Below are 11,492 nucleotides of genomic sequence, written 5' to 3'. Positions count from 1 at the left end.
AGCAGGTGTCTGATGACCAGGTCAGTGAGCAGTGGCCCAACCACCTGCCTGAGTAACCAGGCCTAGCATGCTCTGGAGCCAAGTGGTTTCAGAAGTGGACGTGAGAGCTGGAAGTCCTGGGTTCAAATCCTGCCTCTGCTATTTACCAGCTGGATGACCTCAAGCAACTTTGAGCCATAGTTTTCCCATCTGAAAAATGGGGATATTAATAGTTTCTACCTCACAGGGTTGAATGGGGGTTGAATGACTTATTATATATGAAGTGCTTAGAACAGTTTCTAACACACGGTCGATTCTATAGGTATTTATCACATGAAGCAGGGGAAGAAAAAGGTAGGTTGTGGGAGACAGGTAGAGGGAAAGCAATATGATGTGTGTGTGTGGTAGGGATGGCTTAAGGTTAGACGGACCCAAATAATCATGGCTCACCTTTATTTCTGCCACTGTAGTTTTATAAAGGTGCTAATAACTGACTGATTGAACACCTGTTGTGTTCCAGACTCTGAACTGGATGCCTTATAGTTAGTCCCTTTAATCACCACAACGATACCATGCGACAAATTTTCTTTTCATTTTACAGCTCAGAAAGGGGAGGTAATTTTCCCAGGGTCACACAGCCAGAGGGTGCAGAACTAAGATCTGACCCCAAAGACCATATTCTTTTTATGATAAATAACTCCTATTTACTGTGTAGCCCATACACCACAGGCAGGCTCTTGTGTATGTTATCTATTCAGTTCTCCCCATTTTATGGAATATGGAAGTGAGGCTCAGAGTAGGGGCATGTGCTGAAGGCCACATAGGGAGTGGCTTTGCTGGGATATAAAGTGAGTTTTGTCTGACTCCAGGGTTTGTGCTCTAATAATAATAGCCCACACTTACCCAGTCCTTGCCTTGTGCCAGGTTCCCTTTTCAGCCTTTTCCAAATATCTCACTTAATTCTCATGATAGCTATGATGTAGGTACTATTACTATCATCCTCACTTTCCAGTTGAGGAAAACTGACACCGAGAGAGGTCTAATAGCTCACCCAAGGTCACACAGCCTATCAGAGGCAGAGCTGGGATTTGAACTCAGGCCACTTGGCCCCAGAATCTGGGCTTTCAGCCTTCATGACCTCCTTTTATTTTATTTTATTTTTTCTGTCCCTTGCATGATGGGAAGATTGTGGACCATGTCTGGGTGGTGAGACCCCTGCTTGGCCGGATGATGTACCTCTGGGGATGGAGACAGCTCTCATCAGGAACCCTGGGCCTTGCTACCAGGCCCAGGAGGGTGTCAGGGAGGTCCTCGACTCCTCTACCTTCCTAGGTCCCATGTGGGGTGGATGCAGCCCTGAGGGAGCTGGAGCAGCTCTCCCCTCCCCGAGAGGTGGGGGTCCCAACCTGCTGTGTTGGGAGAGCAGCTGTACGGGCAAAGTGAAGCAAGACAGGTCTTGGGTGGCACAACCCTGCCCTCCTGCATAGCACTGACTGGGCAGAGTGTCCACAGAGCCTCAGGAGTAAAGAGGCTTATGGCTGTGTCTCCGTGGACTCTGAACTTCTGCTGGGGATGCCCCACTGGGCCGACTCCTCTCCTGACCACCGTGCGAGGGCCATCACCAGCCCCAAGTCAGCAGGGTGGGCATGGCTGTCATGACACCATTGTCCAGCAGGTGGCGATGGTGACTTTCTCCTCCAGGCCGGCCCTTAGTGCCAATCAGAGGCCTGTCTCCAATGGCCCAAGGAGCGGTAACCAGTGTCCTTCATGCCTCAGTTTCCCAGCCTGGCACTGACTTATCCTGGAAGGCGGGAAGTGTTAACACTCCTAACTTCCAACTGGGGCAGCTGACAAGCTTAGGAGCTCACGGAGCTGCCATTTTCCTCCCTTTTTAAATTTTTCCCCCTCCCCCTGTTTCCCTTCTTCCTTTCCTGTATTCAATCGGTATTTATTGAGCACCTGTCATGTGCCAGGACCTGTTCTCCGTGCTGTGAACAACACAGAGATGTCTGCCCTCATGGAGCCGACATTCTATCCAGGGTGTCGGACAGCAAACACAATAAATAAGTAAAACATATAATGGTAAATAGTGATAAATGCACAGAAAAAGCAGGAAGGGGGATAGAGAGTAGTGGGGGGCAGTGGCAGTTTTCACGAGGGTGGTCAGGGAGACCTCACTGAGAGGGTGATGTTTAGATCTGAAGGAATCTGAAGGGGGAGCCATGTGCGCAGAGCAGTTCAAGCAGAGGAACAGCTAATGCACAGGCCCTGAGACAGAAGCACGCCCATCCTGTCAGAGGGCAGAGGGAGTGAGAGGCAGAGTGGGGATGAGGGCAGGGAGGTGACTGGGGTAGATCGCGTGGGGCCTTGTGGGTCACAGGGAGGACTCTGTCCTTTATCCTGAGTGACATGGAACAAGGGGAGGGCTCTGAGCTGGGGATGGACAGGTCTGACTCCAGAAGTCCTAGGCAAAGGCTGGGCTCTGGCCCCAGGGCTGAGGGCTCCCCTGAGAGAAGCCTGTGAACCCCTAGCTCTGGCTGATGGCACATGTATTCCTCCATTGCACCATGCAGTTTCAGCCTCCTCACATCTTATTCCCCCCCAGGCTCCACTAGGCCTAAGGCTCCTTGCAGTTTCTTTTTTCTTTCTTTTTTTTTTATTTACTTGGTTGTGCCAGGTCTTAGTTGCAGCAGTTGGGTTCCTTAGTTGCAGCAGGCAGTTTCCTTAGTTGCGGCTCACTGGCTTCTTAGTTGTGGCACATGGGCTCCTTAGTTGTGGCTCGAGAGCTCCTTAGTTGCAGTTCACTGGCTCCTTAGTTGTGGCATGTGAACGCTTATCTGCGGCATGTGGGATCTAGTTCCCTGACCAGGGATTGAACCTGGGCCCCCTGCATTGGGAGTGTGGAGTCTTAACCACTGGACCACAAATTTGTAAATGCTCTTTACATATAAAGGACAGGAAGCTTTGCTTGCCATCTATATATTGCCACTGATCTTTTCCCATGATGTATTGAAATTTATCATTTTTTTAAAAATTTATTTATTTTATTTATTTATTTTCGGCTGTGTTGGGTCTTCGTTGCTGCGCGCGGGCTTTTCTCTAGTTGCGGCAAGCAGGGGCTCCTCTTCGTTGCGTTGCGCGGGCTTCGCGCTGCAATGGCTTTTCTTGTTGCAGAGCACAGGCTCTAGGCGCCCGGGCTTTAGGAGTTGTGGCTCATGGGCTCTGGAGCGCAGGCTCAGCAGTTGTGGCACACAGGCTTAGCTGCTCCCCAGACCAGGGCTCGAACCCATGTCCCCTGCATTGGCAGGCGGACTCCCAACGACTGCGCCACCAGGGAAGCCTGAAATTTATCATTTTTATGAGGCCAAATCCTCTTCACTCTCCTCACCTTTTCCATCTATTGGGGGTCACCTCCTCACCAACCCCTCCAGGAAGCCTGCTATAGGAGGCTCTTTGGGCCCGATTTCCTCTCCCAGGGCCCTGAAGTAGAAGGGACTGATTGCCCATCCTGAGGAAACCCTTGGAGCAGATCTACCACTGGGCTTGTTCCAGGGCTCTGATCTCTGACTGAGATCCCCAACTAAGTGACAGGAGGGCTTCCCCAAACATGGGTTCTAGAGCCTGATGCCCTGCACTGTGTGCAGGGTATTAAAGAGGCAAAGACTAGGTATATGTATATGTGTAAGTGAACCACTTTGCTGTACACCTGCAACTAACACAACACTGTAAATCAACTATAGTCCAATATAAAATTAAAAAGAGAGAGACAAAGGCTGTACCCGGCCATCCTCCCATCACTGGGACTTGGATAAAGTGCCATCGTCTCAGCTACTAGACTTGCTGTTTTTTTGTGTGTGTGGGGGGTGAGGTGGGGTTGCAGAGTCTTAGTTCTCCGCCCAGGGACCAGGGATTGAACCTGTGTCCCCTGAAGTGGAAGGGCAGAGTCCTAACCTCTGGACCACCAGGGAAGTCCCAAGACTTGTTTTTTTTTTTAAAAACGGAGACTCAGTAAGGCAGAAAGACTTCAAAAGAGCACAAGAACAAGAATGTTTAATGCTGGCAAGGGTAGTTTAAAGGGCATATTCTCTCCGAACACTGGCGGGTGTGTGAATTGGATCCCTGCAGCACAACTTGGCAATGTGTGTCCCAGGCCGTGGGGAGGCAGCAGAGGGAAGTTAGCGAGAGCCTTGCTTGGGCATCAAAGCTAGGGATGAGCCCAGTGTGGGGTTTCGAGCAAATGAAGTTACTTCTCTAAGCCTCAGTTTCCTCCTCTGTGAAGCAGGGATAATCACAGCCCCTGTTGATTAAATTATGCAACTTAGCACCATGTATAGTGCACAGAAATGTTTGAAGCATGGGAACTGTTACTATTATTAAATCTTAAAGATGTACGTTTCCTTTGACCCAGCAGTTCCAACTGTGGTAATCTTTTCAAAGGAAATAATTAAAGATGTGCACAAATATTTAACTGCTTGGATTTTGGGGGTGGGATAAATTATTTATAATAGCAAAATATTTATCACAGTTTAGATGTTCAACAAGAAAGAGTGGTTCAGACAAATTAGCATTCATTGATAGAATGGCATCTTATGCAGCCATTAAAACAAATGTTCTTGAAGAATATTTAATGACCTGGAAAGTTACTGGTGATATTTATAGTCTTGTTTTAAAAAGATACAAAATTCTTTATAAATGTGTTTCCAATTCTGTTTTAAAAGGTAGGTAGGGGGCTTCCCTGGTGGCGCAGTGCTTAAGAATCCACCTGCCAATGCAGGGGACACAGGTTCGAGCACTGGTCCAGGAAGATACCACATGCCGCGGAGCAGCTAGGCCCAGGCGCCACAACTGCTGAGCCTGTGCTCTAGAGCCTGCAAGCCACAACTACTGAAGCCCACGCGCCTAGAGTCCATGCTCTGCAACAACAGAAGCCACGGCAATGAGAAGCCTGCGCACCGCAACGAAGAGTAGCCCCTGCTCGCCGCAACTAGAGAAAGCCTGAGCGCAGCAACGAAGACACAACACAGCCAAAATTAAAAATAAATAAAATAAATTTATTTTAAAAATAAATAAAAGGTAGGTAAATGCACAGAAAAAAAGACATTATGCAATCACTCATTCATTGTTTCTGCAGATATTAATTAAATGCCTACTATGTGCTAGACACTGTGCTGGGGCAAGGGAGATGCACTAAATATTTAAAAGTACCTCTGCGGAGGTGGATTTACAACTCATCCAACCATCCATTCAACAAATGGGCAAGTACAGTGAACAAAACAGACAAAAATCAATGCTCTCATGGTGCTGACACGACAGCAGCGGAGAGAGCCAAAAAACAGTAACTATGATTATCTAATGATCTAGTATGTTAGAGGATGATTTGAGCAACAGAAAATAAGAAAAAGCAGACAAGGTAAGGGGTTTAGTAGCATGTGAGAGGGATGTTTGCTGCATTAGTCAGCATGGGCAGGAACAGTCCCACTGATAAGATGACATTTGAGTAAAACCCTGAAGGACAGAAAGGAGGTAGCCATGACGATACATGGGGGAAGAGTCTATTCCAGACAGAAGGAAAAGGCAATGCAATGACCTTGAAGTGGGAGAGCACCTGATTTTTTTTTTTTTTTTTTTTGGAAGAGCAAAGTGGCTGGAGCTCAATGAGTGCAATCACAGAAAAAGATGTCCGAGTTTAGATTACGGGGTTTTTTTTTCAAAAAAATTTTTTACAAATAAATACTATAAACAACAAAACAAAAACACACAAAAAAAACCTTATAAAAAGATTAAATCAAACTGTGCCTTGATTCCGGGCCAAGTTCCCGGACTCAGACAGACTGACAGACGTCGTCCAAAACTCATTATTTACTTCCTGTGATCCCGAACCAGCTCGTTCGCCCCTCTAAACCTCAGTTTTATCTGTAAAATGGGTATTAACATACAATACGGCTGTTGTGAGTATTCGGCGAGAAATTTCACTTGGCGGGGTGTCTGACACATAGTAAATGCTTACGAACTGTTTCTGGCCATTATTACCATTACTGCCTTCCACCCGCTAACTCCTTTTGAGGGAAGGTGGGAAGTTCTGTTACCAGAGGATAGCCATTTTCCCCTTTAAGAATCCAAGTGGGCTGGGAGCCAGCCTCTCCGCACCCTTTCCAAATTTTCCAATCCCTGCTTGGCATTTTCCGCCCGAAGGTCTCCTATTGGACTATCAGCACCAATCAGAGGCTGGAGCGGCGCTGCCCGGAGCCCAGCTCCGCCCCTGAGTGGGCCCTGCCCCCGGCCCAGTCAGCCCCGTTGCTATGGGGACTGGTGGACGGCGAGGGGGGAAAGCCCCGGATGTTCGTTGGGGATTCAACATGGCGGCGGCAGTGGCCGTGGTGGCGGCGGCGCAAGAGAGCTGAGGGCGGCGTGAGCGAGCCGATTTCCGGGCCGAGCAGCTAGGCCGCGAGCGACTGCGGTGCCGAGCCGGTAGGATAAGTGGTCTGGCCACGGGATTGGGGTGCGCCGGGCGGTTGTAGAGTGTTTAGGCGAGTAGGGGGCGGGGCCGCTGGGGTCAAAGTTCACTTGTGGAGGGAAGGGTCGCGTCCGGGGGGGTCGTGGGTCTACGCTGAGCGGGAGGGAGGGAGGTGTATAGGAGGTCAGAGGTCAAACTAACGAAGGGGGCGTGGCGAAGGGGGGCGCAAAATTCGAAATTTGAAGTGGGAGTTCGTTGGAGGGGCACGGGGTGAATGTCAAAAAAGGGGGTCAAATTAATAATCTGATGGGAGGATGTGCCTATGAGGGTCAGAGGTCACAACCGTGGGGGCGGCGGTTGGAGTTAAGGCAGCAGCCAGTGGAGCAAATGTAGGAGACTTAGGTTGGGGGGCATCTTTATGAGATCAAAGGTGGGGCGTGACCAAAGCGAGCAAAATCAGAATCTGATGGCCCGACAGATGATGTTCCCAAGGGTCAAAAGTTAAAACCCAAGTGGGACATATTGCTGGAGAGGAGGAGTAGGACATTCAAGAAAGAAATCAAAGGTGCTTTCTGGTGGGGGAGAAGGAAGCCCCCCTCCCGCAGATAATGAAAAGAATTCCAAGCACTCATAAAGCACTATGTGTCAGACCCTGTTCTAAACTCTTTACAAGTATTTAATCCTGACCACAACCTTATGGGCTTGGTGCCATTATTAAGAGGCCAAGTGATTTGCCCAGGGCCACCTCATGAGTACGTTTTGCAGCTGAGATTGGAACTCTGGAGTTCTGGGCCCAGAGTTCTATGCTCTGCTGCCTCTCAAATACTCATAATGTTGGTTAATACTTAATGAGGGCTGACACTGTGCTCAGCGCCTGGTCTTATTGTACTACAATCTAGATACACCCAGTTTACAGCCACAAAAAGTGAGGCTCAAAGAGCTTCTGCTAAGTGATGGAGGCAGATTCCAGGCTGGATCTGAATGATTCCAGAGCTCCTGCCCCTGGTCGCCACACTGTAGATTGCCAGATGTCTGTTCGTGGAAGCAGGGGGCTGGGCAAGGCCGGGCCACTCCCTGGGCAGGAACAGATTGTCTGTTTGGCCTCCGTGGAAGGGTGTGATCTGGGAGGAGAGGGTCCACTGGGCCGATGGGATGGGGTGTTTGTGGGTGGCCCGGAGTCCAAGTGACTCTGGCAGGCTCCTGTCTGGGGAGGGTGTTGTTGGGTGGTACCCTGTACAAAGTTGGGTGTTCTCTGTCCTTAAAACCCCAACCTCTCCTCACGATCTTCAGTCACTGCCACCTCTTTTCCTCCTGCTCTCTCGCGTCCCTCCCCGAGGTCCAACCACACTGGCCTGTTTGCTATTCTTCAACTCTGTAGGCTTATGCCTGCCTCCAGGTCTTTGACCTTTGTGTTCCCTCTGCTTGGAATCCCTTCCCCACTTTGCACCCTCTCACTCACGAGCCACTCACTCACAGCCTGACCAGGACCACCCTGCCCCCAGACACTGTTTTGTGGTATTTTGGCCGTGCTGTGTGGCATGTGGGATGGTTCCCGGACCAGGGATCGAACCCAGACCTCTGCAGTGAAAGCACTGAATCCTAACCACTAGGCCACCAGGGAACTCCCAACCGCCCTCCACACACACTCTTTATCTCACTATTGTTCTCTCCCAGCCCTTCACTCGGTCTTTAACTTATTTATCAACACGCAGTTTCTTGTCTGCCTCCCACTAGAATGTGGGCCCCTCACGGGCAGGAATTTCTCCATGTTGTTCTTTCCCTGAATCCCCACTTGAATCACTGCCTGGTCCATGGAGGGTGCTGGGTTGGTGGTGGTTGAATGTCGGGCGTGGTGCTGGGTGCTGGGTCTGCAGCAGCGGACAAGACACACGAGCCCCTGGCCCCTGAGGGCCCTCAGTGTCCCTTGGTGGGAGCGGACCGGAACCAGACCCCTAGCCAGTGATACATGGCTACATCTCTACCAGCAGTGACGTGGCCTGCGAGGACACGGTCAGAGGACCAGGAGAGTGCCCAGACCCTGGGCCTGGTACTCTGTCCCTTGGAAAGTCCCCTGGGTAATCTCTGAAGGATGAGTAGGAGGAATGGGAAAGGGTGCGCCAGGCAGAAGAAAAGGCGTGAGTGGAGGTCAGGGATGCAGAGTTGGGGGCTTGTCGGCAGCATGTAGCCTGTGTGAGACCCCTAGGGTTCCTGGCCTTGGAGGAGGGTGGGCAGTGGAGCAGGGGCAGATGAGTAGCTGCCCTGTGTGTGTGGAGCTCTGAGGCAGTACTGGGGAGTGGTTCAGAGAAAGGACGCTGGTGCAAGGATGCCTGGCTCACATTCATCACTCACAGGCTGTGTGACCGTGGGCAAGTCGCTTAACTTTTCTGGGCCTCAGTTTCCTCCTCTGCAAAATGGGCACAACGATAATGACTACTTCATAGAACTGCTGTGAGGATGCAGAGCATAAAGCGCTTGGCCTGAGGCCTAGCACACAGTAGGTGCTATGTAAGCACTGGTCTTGAGGCCGCTGCTGCTACCGCTACCTGAGGAGGGCCTCAGAGGTGGTGGCCGGGCCTCTCTCCACCTGCCTCCTGGCTTACTCTGGGAGCTGCCCCTCCCCCGCCTGGCTCTGGCAGGGTCACTGGGTGGGTACAGGGCCAGGCAGCCCTATGAGGCCAGCCAGCCTCGGGCCCTCACGGCGGCAACTCGCTCAGCATCTCAGGGCTTGGCACAGATAATGGGGGAATTATAGGGCTTTGGCACTAGACATTCGGGCTCCTGCCCCATCACTTACCAGCCATGGGACCTTGAGCAAGTGATTTCTTATTTGCCAGTTTTGTTCCTGTGATACATTTTTAGACTAGGGAAAAAAGTAGAGCTCTCAATGTAGCAAAACACCCACGCTTCCAGTGTCCAGCCTGGGACAGAGCACACGGTAGATACAGTTAAAGGCCCCTCTTCTCTGCCCCGCCCTCCCTGCCTGTCCTCCCTCCCAGTGGTAGCCGCTGGGCTGGATTTGGTGTCCAGCCTTCCTCTGCAGGTTTTCCTACTGTTCCTGCCCTCGGATGGATTCACAAACAATAGAGTAATAGCTCTCAACCCTAGCTACATACTGCAGTCACCTGGAGAGCTTTCAAAAATACTGCTGCCCAGGCCCACCCTAGAAATTCTGGCTTGGAGTCCCTTGGCCTGGCGTGGGGCCAGCATCGGCACGTGGTTCTGATGGCCAGCCAGGGTTGCCCAGTGTTTTACAGTTTTACAGATCATATAAAGCATACCACAGTAAACAGCCTGCTTCTTCTGCTCTGCGTTAGTTTGGCTTTTTCTCCATGTGGACGTGTGTCGGTCTAGAGCAGGTCATTCGTTTTCCCTTTCTGCGTTTCTTTTTGTATTAGTGACAGGAGTTACCCATTCACCTTTCGGTGGCCATTTAGGTGGTTCCCACTGGGACTGTAACAAACAACACTGCAGTGAACATTCTAGACATGTTTCCTTGTGTACCACAGTCAGAGTCTCTCTTAGGTATATGTCTCACAGTGGAAATGCTGGACCTTCCAAATTGCTTCCCTAAGTATTTGTACCAATATGCTTCCCAGCAGTGCTTGAGGGTTCCCTTGCCTCCGTGTCCTGCTTCGGGCAAGTCTGCGGCCCTTGCTGAAACAATTTACTCAGCCATGAGGTGGTAGGTTTCATGCCACCTGCCTGCCCCCCTCACCCCAGGCTGGAAACAGGGGGATGGTTCATGTGACGGGCTTAGCTGGGGCCTGACACCTACTGAGCCCTCACACCCAGAGGAGAAGGCAGGCTGGGCTTTGACCTTCGCCCTCTAGGGTATCCAGGACAGTGGCTGAAACTTTGACCCAACTCTCCTTGGGGATCATCTCCCAGGGCTGACATTTGGGAAGGGAAACGGTACTGACTTAAACCTCCTCAGGAGGGAGGCAAAGAGGAAGGAGGTGCAGCTCGGAAAGGGATGGGCAAAGCCTTGATACACTCATGTGTGTCAGATCATTGGTCCCAGTGGTGACCAACACAGTCCAAGCCCTGCCCTCATGGGTTACAGGACAGTGAAGGAGATAGACCTGTCCCCAGACAGTGACAGCCCACAGTGGTTGGGCTGGGATAGGGATGCACAAGCAGAATGGTTAGGGCTGGGATGGGGGACGCACAGGGACTGTAGGAATCAGGAGGAGGCATCTGACCCAGCCTGGGGAGCCAGCACAAGGGCTTTCTGGAGAAGGAGACATCTGATTGATGAGAGGGAGCCAGGCCTGGGAAGAGTTGGAAAGAACAGAACAGGTAGTTGGTATGGAAAGTGCAAAGGCCCTGAGGTCCAGAGGAGCTTGGGATGTTCAGTTGCCACCAAGGAAGCCAGTGTGGCAGAGCTGGCAGTGAGGTCAAGAAGGTGGGGAGGTGTGGCAGATACAGCAGGGGGTGACAGGCTGGGGTGAGGAGTGTGGACTTCATTCTGTGTGTAATGGGAGTCATCGGAGGGCTTTAAGCAACATCTGCTTTGCCTTTTATAAAGATTGCTCAGGCTGCCATGTGGGGAACAGATCAGGGAGGGTGGGGGCCGGGAGACCTGAGGGGAGGCTGCCAGGATAGTCCAAGCAGAAGAGAGTGGGTAGCATGAGGGTGGCGGTGTTGGAGGGTCCCGTGTGCTGGCCAAGATTGTGAGTCCTTTAGCCGTATGGACTCATTTGAGCTTCACAACAACCTATGAGGTAGGTACTGGTATCATCTCCTTTTTAGAGATGAGAGAGTTGAGACCCAGAGAGATACGTGACCTGCCTAGGGTCACACAGCAGGCACGTGGCAGAGGCAGGACTTGAACTCCAGGCCTTCAGGCTCCGGTGCCCTGCAGTGTTTTGGAAGTGGTCTTGGTAAGACAAGGTACTTCCTGTTCTTCCAGGCTCCTGTTTAGATAGAAACTCTTCGGGGGCCTGTTCAGCCTGGGTGGTTTCTGGGCACTGGGTCCCTACTTCCCTCACGACCTCCCACAGCCCCCTTCCCTTTCGTGTCTACTGCCTCACCCCTCCTTGTCCTGCTGGCTCACAGT

General features: G+C 51.3%; 1 protein-coding gene across 4 annotated transcripts in view; it reads left to right on the top strand.

Annotated features, from left to right (window-relative positions):
• PAK4 (p21 (RAC1) activated kinase 4) overlaps window positions 1–11,492 on the top strand; it is a 52,652-nt gene continuing 41,160 nt past the window's right edge. For 2 of the 4 annotated variants that reach the window (XM_060130514.1, XM_060130509.1), the window contains exon 1: window positions 6,239–6,447. The gene's annotated coding sequence lies outside the window, so the exon portion shown is untranslated. Of the gene's footprint in view, window positions 21–6,234; window positions 6,448–11,492 lie in introns of those variants that run through there. The other 2 variants (XM_060130513.1, XR_009537002.1) reach the window with 2 other exon arrangements.

The sequence above is a fragment of the Lagenorhynchus albirostris genome, chromosome 19 (genome assembly GCF_949774975.1).
Source record: "Lagenorhynchus albirostris chromosome 19, mLagAlb1.1, whole genome shotgun sequence".
Classification (NCBI taxonomy): domain Eukaryota; kingdom Metazoa; phylum Chordata; class Mammalia; order Artiodactyla; family Delphinidae; genus Lagenorhynchus; species Lagenorhynchus albirostris.
Note: the sequence above shows the minus strand (reverse complement) of the source record. Positions and strands in the feature narration are given on the sequence as shown.